Source organism: Canis aureus, chromosome X (assembly GCF_053574225.1).
Source record: "Canis aureus isolate CA01 chromosome X, VMU_Caureus_v.1.0, whole genome shotgun sequence".
NCBI classification, from domain to species: domain Eukaryota; kingdom Metazoa; phylum Chordata; class Mammalia; order Carnivora; family Canidae; genus Canis; species Canis aureus.
In genome coordinates this window covers 18,485,650-18,513,295 of record NC_135649.1, presented here as the reverse complement: position 1 = coordinate 18,513,295, position 27,646 = coordinate 18,485,650, and the positions used below count along the sequence as shown (strand labels likewise).

The following is a 27,646-nucleotide window of genomic DNA, read 5'->3' as shown; positions in this document are numbered from 1 at the left end:
CCGATGCCAGCCTGTGCAGTGAAGAAAATGAACAGATAGATAGCTCATGTGCATACTGCATTTGTGTTAATAAAACCACAAAACTACCAAGAAAGCCCCAGTATGGTATTGGCATTAAAACAGACATATAGATCAAAGGAACAAAATAGAGAGCTTACTAATAAACTCATATGTATATGGTCAATTAATTTATGACAAAGGAGCCAAAAATACACAATGGGGAAAGGATAATCTCTTCAAAATAAATGGTGTTGGGAAAACTAGACTGCCACATGCAAAAGAATGAAACTGGATCCTTACACCATACACAAAAATCAACTCAAAATAAATTAAAGATTTGAACATAAGACTTGTAACCCTAAAACTCCTAGAAGAAAACAGAAAAAATTCCTTGATAATGGCCTTGGCAATGATTTTTTGGGTTTTACACCAAAAGCAAAGGCAACAACAAAAGCAAAGGCAACAACAGCAAAAATAAATAAGCAGGACTACACCAAACTAAAAAGCTTTTGCACAGCAAAGGAAATCATCAACAAAATAAAAGGCAACCTACTGAATAAGAGAAAAAGTTTGTAAATCATATAAGGGATAAGGGATAATAACCAATATATAAAAAGGAATAAGGGATAATAACCAATATATAAAAAGAACTCATACAACTCTACAGCAAAAAACCAACCTGATTTAAAAAACAGGCAGAGCAACTGAATAGACATTTTCCCAAAGAAGATATACAAATGGCCCAATAGGTACATGAAAAGGTACTCAATATAACTAATCATCAGGGAAATTCAAATCAAAACCATAATCAGATAACACCTCACACCTGTTAGAATAGCTATCATCAAAAAGATGAGATAACAAGTGTTGGCAAGGATATGAAACAAAGGGAACCCTTGTGCATTGTTGATAGGAATGTGAATTGGTACAGCCACTTTGGAAAACAGTATTCAGCTTCCTAAAAAAATTATAAATAGAACTACCATATGACCCAGCAATTTCACTCTGTGTATATAGCTAAAGGAAATAAAAACAGGATATTGAAGAGATATCTGTACTCCTATATTTATTGCAGCATTATTCACAATAGCCAAGATATGAAAACAACTTAAGTGCCCACTGGTGGATGAGTGAATAAAGGAAAAATATATATAATCACATTTTCTTTGTATACATATATTGTATATATACACACTCACACACAATGTGATATACACAATGGAATATTATTCATCCATGAGAAAGGAGAAAAATCCTGCCATTTGTGACAACATGGGTGGACCTTGAGGGCATTACACTAAGTGAATAAGCCAAATACAGACAAATACTGCACAGTATCACTTATATGTGGAATCTTTAAAAGAAGGTCAAACTCTTAAAAACAGTGTAGAAAGGTGGTTGCCAGTAGCTGGGGGTGGCGGGAAAAACAGGGAGAGGTTCGTAAAAGGTTATCAAGTTTGAGCTATAAGATGAATAAGGTCTGAGGAGATAATGTAAAACATGGTGTCTATAGTTGATAACACTGTATTATATAATTGAAACTGGCTAAAAGAGAACTTAAATGTTCTACCCAAAAAAGAGATGAGTATCTGAGGTGATAGATGGATTTGATTAACAAGATGATGGGAATCCTTTCATACTGTATACATATATCAAATTGCTGTGATGTGTACTTTAAATATCTTACAATTTAGGGACCCTGGATGGCTCAGTTGGTTAAGGGTCCGTCTTTTGGTTTTGGCTCAGGTAATGATCTCAGCATTGTGAGATGGAGCCCCATGCCAGGTTCCACACTCAGTGCAGAGTCTGCTTGAGATTCTTTACCTCTCCATCCACTACTCTCTATCTCCCTCTAAAAAAATAAAAATAAATATCTTATGATTTTGTCAATTATACCTCAATAGAGCTAAAAAAAATACAAGCAATTACACACATACGCACAACACGTTAGGCATTATTAAGGCTTTTATATTACTAGGGACTAGGTGAAGCATTTTGTGAGCATTGAGTTTGATTGGCAGAATAATCCTGTCAGGAAGATGCAATTATTATCTTCATTTTATGGAAGAGGGACTTGATGCTCAGTGGGGTCCACTTGGCCAACATCATACAATCAGTGTGTGGCAAAACCCGCTTTCTCATGGCCTCTCTATCAGGGTACATGGGTATAGAGAAGTACAATATAAGCAAATAATTCTTATATGAATCCATCTATAGTTAGAGACTTTGAGAGAGAAGGTGGGAAGAAGGAGAGAGGAAGGGAGAATGCAGTTGAAGGCCTGTGGGTAATTCTATCTACCATTTCAATTTGCTTTGCCCTGGAGTTTACTTAAACTGGGAGATGGGAATCTGCCATTCCCTCACATGGTGTTGGTTCCCATGAGCCTCTCACTAGTGAGCCTCATGCTTAAATGTTCATGCTTTGCAAATTCAATATGGCCCCTAGATGCAAGCCAGTTGGCTTGGTTCTCAACTGAAGAGTGATTTAGTATAATGTCAGAGGAAATAATAAAAATGAACCTGTGTTGGACTTACTGAAAAATGGTATATCTGTCTTCAGTGTAGCACTTTTCAAAGGAACTTTTGAGGGGTATTTTGTCTATAAATTATTATATTTTTGCTCACCAGGAACCTAACCCCTTATAAAACAGGACTCTCCCATATTTGTCTTGATTCCCCAACTGGTGTGAAAACTCCATGTAAGTAGAGCCTGTGTCCTAAAGTTTTTTATATTTCTTCAAAGTGCTTAGCGAAATAACTTGAAAATAATAGGAGTTGAACAAGTCAACGTCAAAGATTATTCATTAGACATGTTAATTTTCACAGCAAGTTTAAGGTTACTGAGGCATCCTCTCAAGCTACCCACAAATGGAAGGGAAGATTTATACTATCGTGTATATCCCATGACTTGTTGGCATTCTCTGTACTATTTCTAGAAATAGAATCTGTCTGTTCCCATCCCTAGCTGGATCAACTGAGCACCTGGCAGTTTCCTATTGATGCCTTTTCAGCTGTCACCTACAAACTCCTGGTTCTGTTTGCTCAATGTGTCTTCTAGAGTAGGCCTGACTATTTTGGGTCTAAGCTACAGCTGTCAGCGTTTCAGGCGTACCTCACGTATTTCTAGAATTAGGTGGAAATATTTGAAGCCTGAAAAAGGAACTATAATGTTCTAAGTATGAAGGAAATATTTAGGCAAGTATCAACTGGCAGCACATAAGGCTAACTAAGAAGAATCGAGTCTCTGGTGATAAAATGAGATGAGAACAGCACAGCCAAGCCATCTTGGGTTACTTGCATTTTAGTAGCATGGGGTGAGTTACCAAACTATTTATGTTATTTTTATTAGCATGTGATTAAGGAATTGACCAAATGTGAGATTGTTTGCTATAAATGGGAAATGATAGACTGACTGAACACATTTGCTTTGCTTTACTCTAACAGAGGATAATTGTAATTCCTTAATTTAAAAAGTCATTCTGTTATACATATGTCCTAGGGTGCTTTGAAAGTCAAGCAGTACCTCTTGACCTCATTCTTTTTCATTCTTAATTTCTGCTCTCCAATCTGATAGGGTACAATAATGACCTGGAACAATTACACTGTGATTCTGTACCAAATTATTAAGATATGATTAGTTCTCTTGGAATGAGGCCCAGGAGAACTAGGGAGTAGATTTTATGGAATGGCTAGGTATCAAGGCAAGATGAAGGTGATAGAGATTTCTTCCAAGATCAAATTAAATTTGGTGATTTAATATAGGCCCGGTCTGATCATCTCTTCTCTTAGAATCAACAATTATTTTGATTCCTTTATCCAAGGATGTGGGGGGGGGTATCAAATCCGTCTTCAATTTTGTCTTTAGTAATTTTTGCCTTTTCACAATTTTGTTTCTGTCGTGTACAGTGGAAGAAACAAAACTTAAAAGTAACTAACAAATCCTCTGTCACTGAGATCCTCCAGATAAAAGCAATTAGTGGAATGAAATAAAAGCTCTGGAAATGGAGGAGGAAGTGATTGTGGTGCCAGTGAAAGAGAAAGACCATAGGCTCAATCTTTGAAAGGAGCAATTAGCTTTACTTTCTGCTTGTATTCACAGACTTCTTCCCAGGTGATTCTGATGGAGGTGGTCCAGGGACCATGCTTTGAGAAACACTACCTTAGAGACTAAATATAGTCATGACCACAGTCCAAAGGAAATTAATATCTTAAGAGTTATTGCTTCTAAGTTCTTTTCAAATTTTACTCTTCATGGGAATATGTGCCTTTCTGATAACTCTATTCCTGCTTCCTGCTAGCCAATAAATTACTGAAGTAGAGATCACTGAATTAAATCATGTGTTGGAGAAGCTGAAAACTTAAAATTTCAGCTCCAGTATTAATTTGCAGTCTAATTTTGACTTAGTAAGTGAGTTATTTCTCCTTTTGTAAATTGAAAGTCCATCTAAGAAACATCTGGTAAATTTTGGATGAAAAGCACTGAGAAAATGCTTGTATCACAAGATGAGTTTTTCTCTACCTAAGGTTGCCAGATTTTGCAAAAAAAAAATTGAATTACAGATAAAGGATGAGTAATTTTTTGGCATAAGTCTGTCCCGTGCAATATCTGGGATATACTTACCCTGAAATTTCATTGGTTACCTGAAATTCAGACTGAACTGGGTATGCTGTATTTTATCTGGCAACCCTATCTCTACCACCACCCTTTTCCTGGAGCCTGCACTTTCCAAGACTTGGGCAACAGAAGAGAGGGTTTTGTAACTCAAGACCAGGAAGGAAATGAACACTCACTTAGCATAATACAGTACAGGAGAAATGCTAGCAGGAGATTAAACTTCCATGCTGAAGAAATATAGGTATATTCTGGTAATGGGGAGCAAGAGGCTAGTGCGGGGGGGATGGAGGGGAGGACAGAGCGTGGCTGGGCAAACACACACATGGAATTCCAAAGTATGTCCCAATCAGTTATTCAAAGAACATAATCCAACTTGCTCCTCCTGTAGCCTCAGGAAAAAAAAAAACAGGGAATCAAGGGCTTCTTCAAACAGAAGGCTTTCGTCATTTTCCACTGCCACCACCAAAGGGAATGAGGCATTTCTATACCAAACGGTACAATCTTGGAACCACAGTGTGGCTTTTTTTTTTTTAACTCCTATATCCATCCACAATTGTGAGTCAGGAATTTAGATTGCAAAACTCACTGTGCTCTCTGGGTGCCACGGGCTTCTTTCCCCCCAGGCCAGGTTTTGCAAGGGGTCCCCAGCTTCAGGTGCTATGCTGGCTCCACTCTGCAAAACCCAGCTTCACTCCTTTCTTTCCTGCAGCTCCTGTCAGTCTTCACCTCCTAGTTCACTTTTCCTGCCTCCAGCTCTCTAAGAGCCAGCATATCTCTCTGCTATCATTCTGATCTTCCTGCCCAAATATGGATTTACAATGGCAAAGCAACTGCTTTGCTCTGAATTCAGCCAAATAGGGGTACTTGGAGGTCATAGGTAACTGGGGAGGGTGGAGGTGGTTTCAAAAATTAAAAGAATTTTCTTCCTGATAAAAAGAACGTATGCTCATTGTAAAAGAATCCAAACAAAATGTAAAAGAAAGGAAAATAAAATGCCCTTCATCACAAGACCTAGAGATAACTGACTCTGAACATGTTGGTGAGCATTTTTCAACATTCATTTGTTCGTTCATTCTTTCAAAAAACATGTGTTAGTGCCTGTTAGGTGCTAAACACTGTTTTAGACATGAGATGCACCAATAAACAGAGTAGAAAAACAAAACTACCCACATGGTCCTATTTACACACACACACACACACACACACACACACACACACACACACAAACACCTTCACAATACAATTTTACATTAATGGGCTCATACTATATATGTGATTTTGTAACCTGCTCCTGCGTGGAATAATGTATCATGGACCTTCCTATATGTCAGTAAGTATTGATTTATGTCAACCTTTTAATGTCTGCCTAGGATATTCTAGAGTATATATGCACCACAATTTATTTAATCATCTCCCTACAGACATTTATTTCCAATTTCTGCTATTATAAAAAATAGTGTGATAAGTCTACTTATACATGTATAAGTATATACATGTACATAAGTACATGCTTGTCCAATCATTTTATTAAGATAAATTCCTAGTTTTACTCCTATCTTGTTTGCTGTTTCTTCTGTCTCTTTTGCTGTCTTCTCCATCCCTGCTTAACCTCTAAATGTTAAAGACCTTAGTCTTCTTTTCTAGTTTCACTACATCCGAGATTACCTCAAATGATCCCATGGCTTTAAACAGTATCTATATGCTGCTTATATCTACAATTTTGACAACTCTTCTTGAGCTCTAGACTCTTATCCAATGGTCTTTTTTAGAATATTTACTTGCATGTCTGGCATTGAATTTCAAACTTAATGTAACCCAAAGAGAACCTTTAATTTTGGCCCCAAAATATATTCCTATCTCAATCTCGTATACTTCAGAAAATGGCATCACCATCCATGCAGTTATTTAGGCCTCAAAAAAGGCATCGATCTGATTTCTCCCCTTTTCTTTACCCTCAGCCCCCTGTCAGATGTTTCAAGTCTATCTCCAAAATGTAGTTCAGATCTCTCCCTTTCTCTCTATATTTGCTACATTCATTTGCTACCATCTTAATCCAGGCCACTCTAGCCTCTCACCGGGGCTACTGCATTAGCCTCCTAACTGGTCATTCAGTTGCCCCTGTTGCCTTTCTACAGCCCTTTCTTTATATAGAAGCCAAAGATCTACAATAATCGTGCTTAATGAGGTACCTGGGTGGCTCAGTCTGTGGGCACCTGACTCTTGATTGCAGCTCAGGTCAGTCTCAGGGTCATGAGATCCAGCCCTGTGCTGGGCTCCACACTCAGCAGGGAGTATGCTTGGGATTTCTCTCCCTGCCTCTCCCTTTACTCTTCCCCTTGCCCCGCTTGCTTTCTCTCTCAAAAATAAATTTTTTAAAAGATTTCATCCATTTATTCACGAGAGACACAGAAAGAGAGGCAGAGACATAGGCAGAGGGGGAAGCAGGCTCCTTGCAGGGAGCCTGATGCGGGGCCCGATCCCCAGACCCCGGGATCATGCCCTGAGCAGAAGGCAGACACTCAACCACTGAGCCACCCAGGCATCCAAAATTAAATAAATCTTTAAAAAATTATTATACTCGGGCAGCCCGGGTGGCTCAGGGGTTTAGCGATGCCTTCAGCCCAGGGCGTGATCCTGGAGTCCCAGGATCAAGTCCCACATCAGGCTCCCTGCATGGAGCCTGCTTCTCCTTCTGCCTGTGTCTCTGTCTTTCTGTCTCTGTGTCTCTCATGAGTAAATAAATAAAATCTTTTTTAAAAAATTATTATACTCAATGATAAAAGAATACAAGCATTTACTTTAAAACTCAGAAAAAGAAGGTGAGGATGCCTGTCATTACTGCTTGTGTTTGACACTGTAATTAAAGACCCAGCAAACACAATAGTATATGAAAAAGAAATAAGACATATAAGGATTGGGAAGAAAGAAAAAATGATCATACTTGCAGGTGATATAGCTGCCTACATATGAAATACAATAGAATTTATGAGTCATTAAAACAGAATTCAACAAGGGTAATGGATACAATGATATGAAAAATCAGTATTAATCATTTCAATATACTAGAAACAACTAATCAGAATAGGTAATTTTAAAAAAAGGAATGATACTAATAAAAAATATATATTCTTAGCAAGGATCTAGAAATACACATACACAAAATTTGTGTAAGATCTTTGTGGAAAATTTTGGAAGTCGTAAAAGATGACCTTGTGCTTCCCGGTGCAGGACAAGATGAAGTAGAAGTACTTTTCCCTATTTGTTCCACTAAGTATAGGTAAAAACTTAATGCTAAATAGAAAACAAACATAAGAAGACTCTGATAGGTGGAGAGAAGACTCAGACAGACGGGCTAAGGACCCTGGGAACTGAGGAGACATGTCAGTAAGTTCCTTCTGTTTTCATTTGGCCTCATCTGTCCCAGACTAGGTTCTAGAGAAACTGGTAATCCTAAAATACCAATAAGAACAGACCAGAAAAAGTCCCAACAAAAGTCTGATATCTCTAGCCATGGTACCAGGAAAGAAGCAATGTAGTGAGAAAGAAAACTTTTACCAATAACTGTTCCCTACTCCAGCTGAATTTTTTTCCACAGGGGAAAAAAATGTAATCCCAGTCTGACCTTTGCCAGCAAGGCAGAGTAGGGAGCCTGGACTTCACCTTCCCCAGACTGTAAACAGGTACCTCAACCACCCACTGGGGTATTGTCAACGAGGGCTGAGAGGGAAGCCAGGACTGTAACAAGGTGCCTCCTCACACAATGAAAGTGGCAACTCTGTGGGGAGCCTACACTTCTTCCTCCAGCTGGGAGTAAGGAGGCCATAATTCTTCTTCCTCCACTGCAACACTGTCAGAGAAGGCCTGCTAAAACTGAAGATTTCAACAATATATGCCCAATAATAATAAATACCCAAAATATCAAAATCAGTTGTCATACCAAGAACCAGGAAAATTTCAACATCAATGAGAAAAAACAATCAACAGATGCCATGACTGAGAGGACATAGGTGTTAGAATTATCCCACATAGCTTTTAAAGTAGTAAACTTGACAATAAAAATAATAGAGGGATCCCTGGGTGGCGCAGCGGTTTGGCGCCTGCCTTTGGCCTAGGGCGCGATCCTGGAGACCCAGGATCGATTCCCACGTCGGGCTCCCGGTGCATGGAGCCTGCTTCTCTCTGCCTGTGTCTCTGCCTCTCTTTCTCTCTCTGTGACTATCATAAATAAAAAATAAATAAATAAATAAATAAAAATAACAGAAATTACTCAGGATGGACAACAGAGGGAAAGTAAACCAAAAAAATATGAACAGAGCCTTAGGGACCTATGCAATTATATCAAAAGACATGGCATCAGAATCCCAGAAGAGGAGAAAGAAGACAAGGCTGAAAAAGTAGTCAAAGAAATACTGGCTGAACATCTCTCAAATGTGGCAGATTCAATAAGCTTAGTGGATCCCAAAGAGGATAAACCCAAAGAAATCCAGGCTGAGCTACATAGTCAAACTTCTGAAAACTAAAAACAAAGAAAAAACCTTGAAAGAGCCAGAGAGAAATGATACCTTTACCTATCAGGGAAAAACAATTCCTATCATTCCAACAAATGACCAATGGGTTTCTCATCAGAACCTGTGGAGGTCACAAGAAAGTGGCATACTGTTTTTCAAGTGCTGAAAGAAAAGAACCACCTACACACACTTCCATGTCCAGCAAAAGTTTCCTTCAGAAATGAAGAGGAAATCAAGACATTTTCAGATGAAGGAAAAACAAAAGAATTTGTCACTAGTACACCAACACTTAAAGAATGGCTAAAGGAAGTTCTCCAAAAAGAAAGAAGGGATAAAAAAAGGGCCTTAGAACATCAGGATGGAGGAACAAAGAAAGATAAAAAAAATATGGATAAATACAATAGGCTTTCCTTCTTTTCTTGAGTTTTCTAAATTATGTTTGATGGTTGAATAAAAAGTAAAACACTGTCTAATATGTTTATCAATGTATGTAGAGTAAATATTTTTTAAAATTTTATTTATTTGGGGATCCCTGGGTGGCTCAGCGGTTTAGCGCCTGCCTTTGGCCCGGGGCATGATCCTGGAGTCCCAGGATCAAGTCCCGCATCGGGCTCCCGGCATGCAGCCTGCTTCTCCCTCCTCCTGTGTCTCTGCCTCTCTCTCTCTCTCTCTCTCTGTGTGTGTGTCTATCATAAATAAATAAATAAATCTTTAAAAAAAATAAAATTTTATTTTTTATTTTATTTATTTATTTTTTTAAATTTTATTTATTTATATGGGGGGCAGAGAAAGCATGAGCAGGGAGAGGGGCAGGGGAAGAGGGGGAAGCAGACTTGCCACTGGGCACAGAGCCTAATGTGGGGCTTGATTCTAGGACCCTGAGATCATGACCTAAGCTGAAGTCAGATGCGTAACCAACTGGGCCACCCAGATGTACCTGTAGAGGAAATATTTAAGATAATTATATTATAAACTGGGGAGGAGATAAAGGGACATAAAGGGAGGCAAAGTTTTCACATTTTGCTCTACTAGGTAAAATGATGACACCAGTAGACTGTGATGAGTTATATATATACCTATACAAAAAGATACTCTTGGAAACCCATAGATAAATCAAAATGAAATTCTAAAAAATGTTCAAGTAACCCACAGGAAGATTTAAAAACTAAAACAGAGAAGCAAAAGATAGAGCAAACATAAAATATGAAAAATGGAAATGTCCAAAATGTCACACAATAGGTGAATGGTTCAAGAAACTGTGCTATGTCCATACCATGGATTCATATTCAGCAATAAAAAGGAGAAAACTATTGACACATGTAACAATTTAGATGAATATCTAGAAATTATGATGAATAAAAAAAGACACTCGCAAAAGGTCATATACCATATGATTCCATTTATATAACATTCTTAAAATGACAAAATTGTAGAGATGAACAGATTAGTGGTTTCTGCGGGTTAGAGATGAGGTAGGTGTAACTATAAAGGGGTAGCACGAGGAATATCTTTGTAGTGATAGACTAGTTCTGTATCTTGATTTCAATGTGGCTATACAAATCTACACATGATAAAATGACCTAGAAATATACACAAACATTGTGCCAGTGTCAAATTCCTGGTTTTAATACCATACTCTAGTTATGTAAGATGTAATTGCTGATAAAAAATTTTGTTAGGCAAGACAAATAAGTTCTAGAAATCTACAGTACAACATTGTGTCAATAGTCAACAATTCAGCATCTTACGCTTAAAGATCTGTTAAGGGGCAGATCTCATGCGAAGTTTCTTAGCACAAAACAACAATCACAAAAAGGGGCCGGAGGAAACTTTTACAGGTGATGGATATATTTATCACCTGATTGCGGTAATAGTTTCACAGGTATATGCATATCTTCAAACTCATCAAATTGTACACATTAAACATGTCCAGCTTTTGGTATATCGATTGTTCCTCAATAAAACTGTATTAAAAAACAAAATGTAACCACTGTGAGAAAATCAGCAAACAGTACAGGGGATGGCCTCTGTACTACATTTCCATCTTCCTATGAATCCATAATTGCACCAAAATAAAAACTTGCAAAATGGTAACCTCAGAAATATACCTCAGCAGAAATATAAATGATCATGTATGAGAAGACTCAACATCAAGATGTCAAATCTCTTCAAACTGATCTATAAATTTAATTCAGATTCCATCAAAATTGCAACAGGATGTTTTATGAACCTTAACAAGCTGATCCTAATTTATGCTGAAGAGTAAGGCACCAAGAATAGACAAAACAATTTTGAAGAGCAATGGAGGGCAGATTATCAAGACTTATCATTATAGCAATAATAACAGTGTGGTACTGGTGGATAAATAGATCAGTGGAATAGAGAAAGAGCCTTAAAAAGTCATATAAATCTGTGGGAAGTAGGTATATGACAGATTGATTATAAATCATGGAAGAGGGGCACCTGTGTGGCTCAGTCTGTGAAGCATCTGCCTTTGGCTCAGGTTGTGATCCTGGGGTCCTGGGATTGAGCCCCATATCAGGCTCCCTGCTCAGCAGGGATTCTGCCTCTCCCTCTCCTTTTGACCCTCCCCCTTGCTCATGTGTGCACTCTCTCTGCTCTCTCTCAAATAAATAAATAAAATCTTTTAAAAATATATAAATCATGGAAGATATGATATAGACTATTTGATAAATGTTATTAAAATTATCCGTGTGAAAAAAGATAAAATTAGATAACACCTTAAAATCCTACCTAAGAATTAATTCAAAATGAATTAAAGATCTAAATGTTATTTTTTAAGTTTAGTCATTTAAGTAATCTCTATACTCAATCTGGGGCTTGAACTCATGACCCCAAGATCAAGAGTCCCATGCTCTTCCAACTGAGCCAGCCAGGTACCCTAAAGGTCTAAATGTTATAAAGGTACCCTAAAGGTCTAAATGTTATAAAGCAAAATTTTATAACATTTTGATGTAAATATAGAATACCCTTATGATCTTGGAGTAAGGAAGAATTTAGTAATCACACATGCACATAAACTAACAGATTTTAATAGAAAAGCCTGATAAATGTTACTACATTAAATATTAAAATGTCTATAGAAAAAAACTCTATAAAGTTAAAGACCAGCAATACAGTGGAAGAAGACATTTGCCACACACAAAATTGAAAAGGAAACCATATCCAAAATGTATATAATAAATACATTTTGAAAAGGCAACCAACCCAAAGGAAAAATTGGCAAAGAATCCCAACAGACAATGAACAGAAGGAACTGGAATGATCTACAAATATATGAAAAGGTGCTCAACCTCCCTCAAATATTCAGGGAACTACTTGTCAGATTGGCAAAAATTAAAACTCAAAAGTTGCCTGTGGTATGATGTCATGGGAACACGTAGACCACTGGTAGGGCTATTAGTAAAAAAAAAAAATTGGAAACTACCTAAATATCCATCAACTGGGAAATGAGTAAATTAAGTGTGTCATTATAGGTTACTGTTCAGCAGTGAAATGATCTAGATCAATATGTACCTACACGGACTGATCTCAGAAAATAATGCTGAGAATGGTTTGACAAGAAGTGGGAGATAAAAAGAATACTTTTCCTTAAGTATTTTACCCTTTTCATTTTAAAGCAATGGAATACAGGTGTGCCTGGGTGGCTCAGTCAGTTAAGGGTCTGACTCTTGGTTTCGGCTCAGGTCATGATCTCAGGGTTGTGGGATTGGGCCCCACATCTAGCTCCATGTTCAGCGGAGAGTCTACTTGAAGATTCTCTCTCTCCCTCTCACAAAGTTTTAAAAAATGAAAAAATGGAAGACAAAGTAAATATGGTAGTGTATTTCCACTCTGCATGGCAAAAATAGTCTACATGGCAAGTGTTTGTTATATTCTTCTCTGAACTTTCCTGTATTTTGAAAGCTCTCAGTATAAGTGAAAGGTGTGGTGTCAGATGCTTCTGATAAATACTCAGTTTAGGGAACCATCATATTAAGAAACTAGTAACATTATAGGTTAACCTTCCCAGGGACACTTTCGTTTTTAAAGAAGGCTGCAGTATTTAATCCAAAGATTGAGGCACAGTGGTATCTGCTGTCACTTATAAACTGTCGGTCATGAAGTTTTGAAGACAAAACTTCAAAGGGAGTTATTTTCCTCTCATGCACTAGCCTTGCAATTTGGGTAAGTTGTCACCACTTTGACAGAATGATAGGCTCCCATTAGGTTGGACCCCTCAGAGACAACAAAACATTTTCCCATTCAGTTATGCTTTCATTCTTTATAAATAAAACTGCATTGAAAACAACTGCATGTGAAATAAAAGAGCAAGATTCATAGAAACATGGATACCTGTATGCAAATAAACTCCCTCCAATTTTATCAAGCATGGATTCTATGCTGTCCATCCACCTTGTGTAGACTGAACACAGTTTAAATATTTCTTGGTTTGTCTGCAGAGTATTGAGTCTTGTCCATAGTTCAGAGGCTCCTACTCCCTTCACCCCAATCAACTCTGCCAGTTGTTTAAACAGCTCGAATCTTTCTGCAGCCACGGCTTTTAAGTGAGAGTCTTTTTATTGCTTTGGGCATGTTCCTTCTCCTAGCCAGTGCTCAGAATTTTAACTATCTAACTATTCAATTTCTCTCTGTCTCTTTACATGGGGGAGAAACTGGATTTCTGTTCCACACAGTTTGGCAAAGGCGAGCAGGGAGTGAGAGATTACAGCCAGATGTACATCTGCATGTCAGCAGCAAGAAGGTCTGGGATGGTGCGTTTTCAATCAGAAGGGAGTCATTTTCCCCCTCAAAGGAGAGAGCTTCCTCCCTCCCATCAGATATTTGGCGGCTAGATGCTCACTGATTAATTACTGAGGTCGCATCTACACACAACTAGTTTTCCTAACAATTCTAGCAGGCTTCCAGTTCATTCCTGAAAGTGCTTCTTATTTTTAAAGGAACTACCCTCCTCTCCCAAAGCATACATTTGAAAAAAAAAAAAAAAAGAAAATAGTTCAAAGAACAATTTATTTCAAGGGCAGGGAAACATTTTGAGTACCCTTCAAATCAGAACACCAAGCCAATCAGTTATTCTATTTGCTCATCACATGCTTAGTATCATGCCTAGTATCTTCTGGTCAATTCCAGAAATCCATTTTATATTGGAAAGGTAAGGCAACACGGGCATCCTTTCTCTGTACTCCAACAGCCCTCCACGTGTCTAACAGAGATAGCATATCAAGTTCGTTATTAGAAAGTTCCTTTTTCTAGTTTGATTCATTACTGACAATTTCCACCTGTTTTCCAAGACATATGAGGTCCCCAATACAATCAGTCCATGAAACCTAACCTGGAAATGGCCTCTTAGATCACATTCTTATTTGTAAGGAGCTCAGCATGTAATGCAGCCAGTGCTAGAAGTAGTTGATTGTAAGAAGTCTAATTATGGGTTCTCCAAGACATGCTACATTCTCGAGTATGGGTTGATTGTCACTACTTTAACTATGTTCCCATCTCTGTATCAGGGGAAATACCTGACAAATGAGCAGTAGCTCTGTGATATCAACGACAATTTGCCATGCAAAATTTGGGAGCAATCCAAATGAAAATGTGTGTACTATAGCTCTGAAAAGCTGCATCTGCCCATCCCCCCCTCCCTAAGTTCATCTCTCCCAGATAACACAGGTCTTGTGGATCGCTCCAATTCTAAACTGTGATACAACTGACAGATGATATTTGAGTGCATGACATACTCCCAGGGGTATACTTGGGGACTACATAATTCTTGGCATGCCAGCTATTAATTGGGCCCCTTTCTCTAACTCTCATTAAACATACCAAAATGCAAGCAGGCAAGAGTGATGCTGTTATTATAAGGATAACCTTGAATCCACTCCAATGTATAACCATGGTAAATCATTCAGCAATTTTAGTATGTTCACTCCCATCAGTAACAAATTATTGACATTAGCACTTTACAGCCAATCATGACACATCAGCTGTGGTTAACAAGAACTACTCTTGTCCCATTGGTGACCTGCCATGCTCTTTGCATGGTTTTCCCTCTGCTCTAAGAGGTTCGAAGCCCCACATAATAAGTCCACAAAACAAGTTTGTCAATTGACTGAAGGAATGAATGAATGAAGTGCTGTCGACCTCAGATAAGCCTCCCGCTGCATTTGTAACAGTCGCACATTGGGCCATAGCCATGCTCCGATGAAAAATAATATTCTGTTACGAATAGGAAAGTCAACTGTGATTATGAGCAATTTTCTTAACCAGAAAGCATTGAGTCGTAAGATGCTTTGCAGCTGTACATTTTTATTAAGGACCATTTAAATAAACATAAAACATGTTTGCCAGGAGAGGGTAAAAAGACGGATGCAAATTTCAGTCAGAAAATAGGTACATTCATTTTTTTTTTGCATCTGCCTTAAAAATGTGCCCCTAAAACAGCAATTACCCTTGGATGTCATTTTTGACCAGCGACAGGGACCAGAAATAGTGACTTAATTTAGGCAGGAGTTTGCTGGGACATAATATGGCTACTGTGCCTGGAGTCTTTCTTGGTCATAAAAGCAGTAAGGAAGTATGACATAACGTTGTGATGGTAAATCACAGCCCCAGCCATTTTGGTTGGCAGAATTTGAAAGACAAACATTACTTCAGGAGCAGAGAAGACGTGCCTAATTACCTCCGTGCCTGGGCTGAGTTCCCTGCAGCTTGTGTCGTTTCTGGATTCAGGTGTGTCCACACGGCCAGGGGCCAGCGTGGCCTGGTGAGGAAGTAGGTGCCCAGGGATGAGAGGAATGGCAGCCCCTGCCTCCCCTCCCCCACAACATCCTATCCAGGGAAATAAGGCAGCTGAACCAAAGGAGAGAGCAGCCTCCAGGGACCCCGTGGAGCCTAGAGGGAGTGAGACTGGGGAAAGAGGAGAAGCTAGTCTCAGACACTCTGCCTGGAAGTGGTAGGGACCTGAACCCATCGCATCTGTGAATCTCAGCCATTTTTACCTTGGACCAGCCCAAATCACCTCCTCCTCCCCTCCTGAGGTCTCCCTGTCTGGCTGCAGCTGAGGTTCAAATGGGCTTGGGGACTCCTCTACTCCAGGTGACCATGGACTAGAAATAGAGCCTTCTTTCCTTGCTTGCTGCATTTTCAGAGCTCTGAAACTTCCATTCCTTTCTATTTTTTGTTTGACACGGACAGCCCCAGGCCCCCCTCCTCTCCTTCTTCTGTTTGCTCTATCTCTCTGACCCTTTATGGGAATCAGTTGCCCACTCATAGTAGGGTGGAATATAGTAGCATCCCAGCAAGGCTTTCCCTGGGGCACTCATCCCTTTGCCAGAGTTGTTCTGTTTTTTTTTTTCTCTCATTCCTCTTCCTCACATGTATACTCCTAATCCCAGTAATTCTCAAACTTTCTTTTTTTAAACTACAGCAACACATAGAGAACATAAATTGACATTTTTTAAAAAGATTTATTTATTTATTTATTTATTTATTTATTTATTTATTTATTTATTTATGAGAGAAAGAGAGCCAAGAACAAATGCAGGGAGGGAGAGGGACAAGCCAACTCTGCACTGAGCAGGGAGCTGGATGTGGGGCTCAATCCCAGGACCCTGGGATCATGACCTGAGCCGAAGGCAGATGTTTAACTGATGAGCCACCCAGGTGCCCTGACATTTTTTTAACCCAAAATGTGATATTGGATTGTTTTTCACTCATCTTGATTTTGGGTGCTTTTAGTGCTGCTTTTATCTGAAGGAGCATCCTTCTATACACCTTGCTTTTCCTCCTGTAGGCTGCAAAGGACAGTGGAGCACAAACTACAGTTTGTGTATGGCTCAAGATGGTGGCAATTCTGTAAGCAATTCTGTGGGCACTTCACATCCATAAAGTAGGAGTTGGGGCCCTCGTACTAGGTGCCTCTTCTTGTGCTTCTTCGTCTCCTCTTCCAGGGTTGGGTGGAGGGGGGTCCTTCATGAGGGGCATATTCTCGTGAGGAGGGCGTCACCACCAAAAAGGCCATAAAATTGACATTTTAACCATTTTAAGTGTCCAGTTCAGTGGCATTAATATTGTGCATCATCTTTTTCCAGACCTCTTTTTGTCTTCTCAAACTGAAACTGGACACATTAAACAACTCTCCTTTTGCCCCTACCTCAAGCCCCTAGCAACCACCATTCTACTTTCTGCCACTATGAATGGTACCTTAGGTCCCGCATGTAAATGGAATCATACACTATTTTTTGTGTGACAAGCTCCTTTCATTTAGCCTAATGTCTTCAAGTTTCTTCTATAGTGTGTAGCAGGTGTCAGGATTTCCTCCCTTTTGAAGGCTGAATAGTACTCCACTGTATGAACGTACCACCTTCTGTTTACATTCATCTGTTGATAGACACTGGGTTGCCTCCACCTTCTGAATTTTCTTTTGAACTGTGAAAACATTAGGAATGAACACCCAAAGTGCTGAAGCTCTCCACTGCCCTATCTCCTGCTTTCCAGAATCCTTATTTTGGACTACCACAGCCCCCAGGTATGAGCACTCAGAGCAGTTGTTAAGTGGTTGGCATATTTCACAGTATCTAATCTGTACAACAATGCAGTGAAGTGGGTGTTTCTCTCCATATAACAGTCTTATACTGAGACTCAGAAGGGACACCTGGGTGGCTCAGTGATTGAGCATCTTCTTTGGCTCGGGGCTTGATCCCAGAGTCCCAGGATCAAGTCCTGCATTGGGCTATCTGCAGGAAGCCTGCTTCTCCCTTTCACTCTGCCTAGGTCTCTGTGTCTCTCATGAATCAATAAATAAAACCTTTAAAAAAAAAAAAAGAAGAGGTAAACGACTTGCTTAAGGCCAAACAATAAATAGCAGAGCTTGGGTTTGAAAACCCCAGTCAGGCTTGCCTGGCTGCAAAGCCCCTACTTGGAAGCATCATTCCTAGTGCCTACCCGAGGCCCAGAGGCCCTTTGCCACCAGTTCCTTCTGTTTGGTCTCAGATTGGGTTGGTTTGTAAGAAATGTAGAGCTGATTCTACGCACTGACAGAGCACTGACCACATGTGCCTGGAAGGGCCCTTTGGGTCTTAAAATCCTGGCCACCACCCTCTTGCACATGCACATGCATGTACGATACACACACACACAGAGTTTTGAAATCATCCTACTCTGGGGGCTGTCAAGACTTCTCTGTTGCTGTTTAAACCAGGCAGTGAGCCTTATTGAGATGCTGGGATTTGTTTTAACTTTGTTCATCAATTAGCAGAAAGAAGACTGCCCTAGACTGGGGACTCAGTTCATGTTCTTGGATCTGCTACTCTTCCATAAGCTGTTTGTTTCATTTCCTCTCCCGAGGCAATCTGCTCTTGAATGGATTAATTAAAGAGGTGCCCAGCATTTTAAAATTCTAGAAGAATTAGGCTTGAGGCTGTTGGCAGATGTTTACCTGTTAGTGTAAGCATGCCTTAGAAGCCTGGGTGACACCACTTTCCACCAAGGAAAAGAAGGGCTGAGGGATGTTGTGGCTGAGATGGGGGCGGTGGGGGCGGCACAGTTGGGTTGTGTGCAGGAGTGCCCCATGGATGAGAGAAAAAGCCTAGTGGGGCTGGGCACTTGCAAATAGAAAACACAAACTCAATTGCCTCAATTTTGCCAGGAGCTGGCCAGGTCCACAGCTTTCTCTGACATTACCCCAAAAACTGGTCAGAGTGGCTATGCACATGCCGGTACCCTGGGCAGCAGCAGGCCCAGCTGGGTAAACAGAAGTGCAGGAGCAAAACAAGCCAATAAATCATGGTACGGCTCTAGGCTGCTCCGGTCCCCTCCTCCCTCTTCCTTTCCAGCACCCCCCTCCCCGCCTCGCCCCGAGTCTCCCTATCAAGCAAATGGGCCCAGGTGTCCTTTGATCTATCTCCTTCCCCTTCAGAAAAGAGGAATGTCTCTATAGGAAGGGTGAGCTCAGCCCCACCTGTGATCTGCCCCAGGGTTCCTTGCAGAGAGCCATGAGCTTCACACATCCAGCTGCTAATGGCAGAAAAGAGAAGCAGACATGGGGTGTTTGAGAAGCTGAAGGTTGGCCCATGTTTAGAGGGGCCCAGGTGGTTGACCTTTATAGAGATGAATGGGCATGTTTTCTACCTCAAGCACTGGAGAATGAGCCACAGCCTATACTAAGCACACAGCGCCCTGATAGGACCAGAGTTGAGCTTAAACTCCACCACTGCTCCTTTGCCTTGTGGCTTGTGTTTTTCATACATTCCCTGTCCTCAGATTGGAGCTTGTCCATTTTTGAGATCCCTCATCCTGCTAGCAAATGGATAGATCGCCCATTGTTAGTTCACTGATCTTCAGAGGCCTTCTTCTTCCAGGAGGCCCATACAGTGTGGCATGTTTCACTGCATAGAGCTCTTCTGACTGCTGTATCCCCAGTCCTAGAACAATACTAACATCTCATTGGTGCTAATACTCACTGAGTGAATGAATGAATTGGCATCATGTAATGGTTAAGGGATCAGTCTCTCAAGTCAGACCAGAATTCCAGCCCAGGTTCTGACAGTTTGACCTTGGGAAAGATAACCTCCTTTGGCCTTGGTTTTCTTGTATATTAGATAATAGTATCATAAAAAAGTAATGTGTGAATTTAAAAAATAATGCACATACTGCACTTAGCCAGTGCATGACCCATCAATTCTCAGTAAAATGTTAGTTGTTCTTGTTATTATTATTAATTTGTATATCAACCCCAGGCAACTGGTCTAGATTGCTGGGAATGCTGAATTGAGAATTCTGTGGTCTCAACCCAACTCGATGGAAAAGAGTGCTTTAAGGCCTACTATGAGTGAAGATAGGAGAAGTGGGAACTTACAGGGGATTTGCCTTCTCTGGTTTGGCCATACAAGTGGCCAACCCTGAACCATCTGGAATATTCTTCAGGGAGAAGTACATTGCATATATATGGCAAATTGCTTTTATCAGCCATGTAGGTGTAAGAAAAAAGCTTAGGGCTTCAGTGGGGACTGCCCCTCACAATAAGGGCAAGGATGGAGGGTAGGCCTGCCTACTAAAATTCTGAAACTATTCAAATATCCCACTACTTGCCTAAGGGTTAGATATAGCACTCTTCTTAAAAATATTTATTTATTTATTTGAGAGAGAAAGAGAATGCATGAGTTGGGGAGAAGTAGAGGGAGAGGGAGAGAATCCTCAAGCAGACTCTCCACTGAGCATGGAGCCCCACATCAGGCTCAATCCCAGGACTCTGAGATCATGACCTGAGCCAAAATCAACAGGTGGACACTCAACCTACTGAGCTACCCAGGTGCCCCAGAAATAGCATTCTTCATCAAAGAAACAGACCCTGATGGGAAGCCATTCCCTTATTCTTGAGTGGAGTCTTTGGTTCTATAAGAAGAATGACCATCTTTCCATGTGCTTGAGTCTGTCAAATGTCACACACTACATTTCAAACATGTGAGTTGACATCATGTGAGCAACAGTGTACTCATTTCCAACCCTATTTGAACTTCAAAGGACATGTCAGCCACATTAGTCCCACCTAAGTATGTGGCACTTTTGATCAACAGGTACCTGATGGCCAAGAAGACTCAGAGGCCCATGTGTATTTAGAAATGGAGCCAAGAAAGGGAATTTTTGACTAAAGGCAAATGAACCTAAGTCTTGTAAAGTTTGAGTTCAGCTATAAACACAAAGCCCATGAAGTCAGAGAAAGTCTTAAATTCTCTATCTGAAAACACTCCAATGACATCATCTTGAGCCTGGGAGTGTCTTTGGGGTTTGGAGAAGTGTGAGCCAGAAAGCCTCCATGGAGAAAAAAAATTTTCCCCATCACAAAGTCTCTCCAGAGACTTCTGGCTTTCAACAAAGCTGGAAGGTGGACTTGGGCTGTGAGGGGCACTCCGAGGGTAGGAGTATACCTTTCATTCCCCATCCCCTGAACTAGCTTCATCAAGTAATGAACTTGCCTTTGTACATTACTTGAAAAGTACCTAAAGAACATGCTGCTCTCCAGAAATACCTCCTTCCTGGCTTCTGGCAAGTCTTTTTTTTTTTTTAACAACCTTAGGGCTTGACATTCCTCATGATCAGAGAATTTGGACAGGGTAACTTAAGGAGGCCTTAGCAAGCAAGAACACGTGACTCAAGCAAGTGGATGCCATATGGTCAGTTAGAAAGGCTTGTGGGCAAGGGGCACTCAACAGGGAACCAATTATGAGAGGAGTCTCAGGGCCTAAGGTCCCAGCTGGGGGGCAGAGACCATTGAGATCAAATCCCAGGACCTGGCTACTTGAGGCCACTCGGGGACTAGACACAAAAGTAGAGAAGGGAGATTTGAGGGCAAACATATGTTTACATTCTGCCTGGAGCCACACTGGGCAGCACTTCTCCCAGAGTCCTTCTTTCTCACCAGACAGAAGGGACACAAAGCTGAAAGATTGCTCACCTCCTTTTCTCTGCACATCTCCCTCCCTTGCCAAATAAATTGGCTACAAAGGGGACTGTGAATAACTGTTTGGCAGAAAGGCAAGGCCCCTTCTTTATGGGCTGCTTAGTGTTAAATAATTTATAATAGCCATTCTCATAACACCTTACAGACCACGACAGCTTTTTTCTCATCTTGAAGATAATCCTAAAAGCTAAAAAAAATGTGTGATGCTTTTGTGGGTACCTGGAAACTTAGCTCCAGTGAAAACTTTGATGATTACATGAAAGAAGTGGGAGTGGGCTTCACCACCAGGAAAGTGGCTGGCATGGCCAAACCCAACATGATCATCAGTGTAAACGGGGATGTGATCACCATTAAATCGGAAAGCACCTTTAAAAATACAGAGATTTCCTTCAAACTGGGCCAGGAATTTGATGAAGTCACTGTAGATGACAGAAAAAGTCAAGAGCATCATAACCTTAGATGGAGGTGTCCTGGTACAGGTACAGAAGTGGGACGGAAAATCAACTACCATAAAGAGAAAACGAGTGGATGATAAACTGGTGGTAGAATGTATCATGAAAGGCATCACTTCTACCAGAATTTATGAGAGAGCATAATCCAAGGGACATCGAGCTGAAGTTTGCATTGAACTCTACAACATTCTGTTGGATGTATTGTCCAAACATGTATTGTTATTTTCTACTAATTAGCAAGCAACCGATTTCCCCCAAATGATCTTATCCAACGTGGATGTTTGTTAAATAAAACCTTTTAGATATAAAAAAATAATAATAGCCATTCTCTAAATAGAAAGAATTTCACCCACGCCATTTTTACCTCACACCTGGGCAAAACCTATGGACAAATATTCTTTATGAACACAGATGTAAAAATCCTCAACAAAATTCAGAATAGGTAAATCCACGGAGGCAGAAAGTGATTAGCAATTGCCAAGGGCTGGGAAGAGGGGAGAATGTGGAGTGTTTAATGTGTATGGGGCTTTCTCCTGGGGTGATGAAAATGTTCTGGAACTACATAGCAGTGATGATTGCACAACAGTATGAATGTACTAAATGCTACTGAGTTGGACACTAAATGGTTGAAATGGTGACTTTTATGTTATGTGTATTTTACCACAATAATAAAAAATCTTCAACAAAATACAGTTGACCCTTGAATAATGCAGGGGTTAGGGGCACCAATCCCCCCATGCAGTCAAAAATCCATATGCAACTTTTGATTCCCCAAAAACTTAACTACTAATAGCCTACTATTGACTGAAAGCCTCAACAATAACAGTTAATTAACACATATTTTGTATATGTATTTTATGCTATATTCTTACAATCACATAAGCTACAGAAAAGAAAATGTTATCAAGAAATTCATGAGAAAGGGTTGCCTGGGTGGCTCAGTCAGTTCAGCGCCCAATTCTTGGTTTCAGCTCGGGTCATGATCTCAGGGTCATGGGATGGAGCCCCATGTCAGGCTCTGCACTGGGCACCAAGCCTGCTTGGGATTCTCTTTCCCCCTTCCCTCTGCCCCTTCCCCACCCTCTTTCTTGAAAGAAAGAAAGAAAGAAAGAAAGAAAGAAAGAAAGAAAGAAAGAAAGAAAATACATTACACTACTGTACTGTGCTTATTGGAAAAGATCTACATATTAGCAGACCTATGCATTTCAGGCCCATGTCACTCAAGGGTCAACTGTACCCCAAAATTGAAGTCAACAACATATAGAAAGGATTATATATAATGACCAAGTGGGATTTTTTAACTAGGAATTCAAGGTTGGTTCAACATATGAAAATCAATCCCTGTAATATGCTGTAGTAATAATAGAACAAAGGATAAAAACCACGTGTTCAACTCAATAGATGCAGGACAAGTGTTTTACAAAATCCAATACCTTTTCATGATAAAAACACTCAACAAACTAGGAATAGAAAGTTACTTCCTCAGTCTGATAAAGGGCATCTATGAAAAACACAGCAAACATAAAATTTAATGGTATAAGACTGAAAGCTTTGAGGCACCTGAGTGGCTCAATTGGTTAAACATCTGCCTTTGGCTCAGGTCACGATCATGGGATCCTGGGATGGAGCTGCGTGTTGGGCTCCCTACTCAGCAAGGAGTCTACTTGTCTGTCTCCCTCTGCCCCTCCCTCCCCTCATGCACTCTCTCTCTCTCTCTCGCCCTCTCTCTCTCTCTCAAATAAATAAAATCTTTTTAAAAAAATACTGAAAGCTCTTTCCCTAGGATCAGGAATAAGACAAAGATTTCTACTCTCACCACTTCTATTCAACATTGTACCAGGTCAATTAGGCAAGAGAAAAGAAATAAAAGGTACCCATTTGGGTAAGAAAGAAGTAAAAATATCCCTATTCATATATTATATTATCTTATATGTAGAAAATTCTAAAGAATCTACCCAAATAACCTATTAGAGCTAGTAATCATGCTCAGCAAGGCTGTAGGATACAAGAATTATGAGAGAGAGAGAGAGAGAGAGACACCAAGAAACAGACCCTTAACTATAGAGAACAAACTGATGGCTACCATGGGAAGGTGGGTGGGGAGTTAGATTAAATAGATGATGGTGATTAAGGAGTGAACTTGTCATGATGAGCACTGGATGATGTAGGGAAGTGCTGAATCACTATGGTGTACACCTGAAACTAACAAAACAATGTATGTTAACTATACTAGAATTTAAAATAAAACTCAGCCATTAGAAATGACAAATACCCACCATTTGCTTCAACATGGGTAGAACTGGAGGGTATTATGCTGAGTGAAATGAGTCAATTGGAGAAGGACAAACATTATATGTTCTCATTCATTTGGGGAATATAAATAATAGTGAAAGGGAATAGAAGGGAAGGGAGAAGAAATGTGTAGGAAATATCAGAAAGGGAGACAGAACATAAAAACTCTTAACTCTGGGAAACGAACTAGGGGTGGTGGAAGGGGAGGTGGGTGGGGGGTGGGGGTGAATGGGTAATGGGCACTGAGGGGGGCACTTGACAGGATGAGCATTGGGTGTTATTCTGTATGTTGACAAATTGAACACCAATAAAAAATAAATTTATTTAAAAAACACTTTTAAAAACCAATTGTATTATTATACACAAACCACAGACAACCTGAAAATCAAATTAAGAAAACAAGTCCATTTATAATAAAGTAATAAAATAATTAGGGATAAATTTAACAAAAGAAGTGCAAGGTTTGTACCTGAAAATTATAACACATTATTGAGCAAAATAAAAGAAGACTGAAGTAAATGGAAAAACATCCTTTGTTGATGGATTAGAAAATGTAATATTGTTATGATGGCAGTACACCCCAAATCAATTATTTTGAATTAAACAGATGAAATGCAATCCCTTACAAAATCCCAGTGGGCTTTTCTTGCAGAAATTGACATGCTGATCCTAAAACTCATATGGAAATGGCAAGAGGCCAGGAGATAAAATTATAAAAATGAAAACTCTTAGAAGAAAATATAGCTATAAATCCTCATGACCTTGGATTAGAGTAATGGATTCTTAAATAGGACACCAAAAGCACAAGTGACAAAAGAAAGAAGAAAAAATAAATCGGACTACACAAAAATGTAAAGCTGTTGTACTGCAGATTATACCATCTAGAACATGAAAAGACAGCAAGAGAAATGGGAGAAAATATTTGTAAGTCACACACCTGATAAAGGACTTACTTGTATCTCAAATAGATAAAGAACTCTTACAAACTTAATAACAAAAAGACAAATGACCTGATTAAAAGTGGGCAAAAGATCCCAAAAGGCTTGGCCAATAAGTACAAATAAAGATGTTCAGCATCATTAGCCATCAAGAAAATGCAAATCAGAACTATAAAGAGATACCATTTCACATTGACTAGAATGGCTATAATAAAAAAGATAATAACAAGTGTTGACGAGGATGTGGAGAAATTGGAATGCTTGCACACTACTTGTAGAAATGTATAATGATGCTGCCACTTTGGAAAAAAGTCCGGCACTTCCTTAAAAGGTTAAACACAGCTTGTGACTTAACACTTCCACTCCTAGGTATATGTACCCAAGAGAAATGAAACATGTCCACCCAAAAATTTGTATACAAATGTTCATAAGAACATTATTCACAATAGCCAAAAAGGTGAAAACAACTGAAATGTCCATCAACTGATAAATAAAGAAAATGTAGTACATATATACCATGTAATTTTATTCAGCCATAAAAAAGAATAAAACATTAAGCAAAGTGAAAGATGCTAGACCAAAAATAGGTCACTTATTATATGATTCCACTTATATGAAATGACCAGAAGAGCAGTATCCATACAAACAGAAAGATTAGTGGTTGCCAAGAGCTGGCAGGTGCGGGGGTGGAGTGTGGGGAGGGGGGAATGGGAAGTGACTGCTAATGTCTTTTTGGTGTGAGGAAAACATTCTGGATTGGATAGTGGTAATAGGTATACCACTTTTTGAATACATTAAAACCACTGAATTTTATTCTTTAAAAGAGTACATTTTATGGCATGGGAATTATACCACAATAAAAAAATGGGAAAAAGGTTTTTGGGGGAGATCACTCTGATTTTTCATATATAACTCAGAAAGAACTCATGGAATTATGTCAACTCTTGTCTTCCTATTTCTAGGAACAAGATTTCTTAGTCCTTATATATATAAAGAAAGGAAATTAGAAATGGAATTGGTGCTGAATACTGTGTTTCTAGCAATAGCAATGTTCATCCATGGATACTAAAAAAAAAAAAATCCCATCCATTTCATTGAGAGATGCACATAAATAAAAATTTACTTTTTGTAGCTAATAATTATTTTCAAAAACTTTAAGATTTATTTATTTATTTGTGAGAGTGGGGGGAGAGCATGACCAGGGGAAGGGGCAGAGGGAGAGAATATCCAATCAGCCCAACACAGGGCTCAATCCCACCACCCTGAGACCATGACCTGAGCCAACTCCAAGAATCAGTTGCTTAACCCAGGTGCCTCTCTTTTCAAAAACTTTTAATACATTTATTCTATTCTTGTCATTTGTGTACAATAATTATAATATTTTTAAATAGTGTTTTGTGGATACAGGAAGTAAAAGTTAATTCAATTTATGAGTATATTTTTGTTACAGAAAAGTCTGATGGGGGAGCATTATATTTTCTTTCTTTTTTTAAAAGATTTTATTTATTTATTCAAGAGAGACAGAGAGAGAGAGACAGAGACAGAGACAGAGACACAGGGAGAGGGAGAAGCAGGCCCCATGCAAGGAGCCTGAGGTGGGACTCGATCCCGGATCCCGGATCCCGGGATCATGCCCTGAGCCAAAGGCAGACTCACAATCACTGAGCCACCCAGGCATCCCAACATTAGACTTTCATGTATAAAGATGTACTACCTTAAGATAAAATTGCCTGGAGGAAGTAAACTAGAAATACAGATTGAAGGAGTACAATGTTAAATGTTTTTTAAAAATCTCATTTATATGTTTTCAAATAAAATAATGGTGGGTAAAATCACTTTGGAATTTAGATTCCATTAATTAAGTAATTAATTTATTTATTTATTTTTAAAGAGTTGTTTATTTATTTGAGAGAGAGAGAGAGAGAGCAAGTGAGTGCAAGCAAGCAGGGGGAGAGGCAGAGGGAGAGAATCTTTGAATCTTTCAAGCAGACCTGAGGCTGAGCTCAGAGCCATGATGAGATCATGACCTGAGCAGAAACCAAGAGTCAACACTTAACCAACTGAGCCACCCAGGTGCCCCATCCATTAATACATTTTTTAAAAATGAAGAAAGAGGGGTGCCTGGTGTGCTCAGTTGGTTAAGCGTCTGCCTTCAGCTCAGGTCATGATCCCAGGGTCCTGGGATTGAGTCCCTCCTTGAGCTTCCTACTCAGCAGAGAGCCTCCATCTCCCTCTCCCTCTGCCCTTCTCCCCCTACCTGTGTTCTCACTGGCTCTGCTCTCTCTCTCTCTCTCTCAAATAAATATATACATAAATGATCTTTTTTTAAAGAAGAAACAGTTTTATTTTAAATGCTGATGTTTACA

The 27,646-nt window shown here is 39.6% G+C and overlaps 1 protein-coding gene and 1 pseudogene across 2 annotated transcripts in view; one reads left to right on the top strand and one right to left on the bottom strand.

Moving 5' to 3' along the window:
- Positions 1-27,646, bottom strand: part of PABIR2 (PABIR family member 2) — a 214,588-nt gene that overhangs the window by 118,466 nt on the left and 68,476 nt on the right. The window lies entirely within an intron of this gene.
- Positions 21,747-22,346, top strand: LOC144307685 (fatty acid-binding protein, adipocyte pseudogene; annotated as a pseudogene).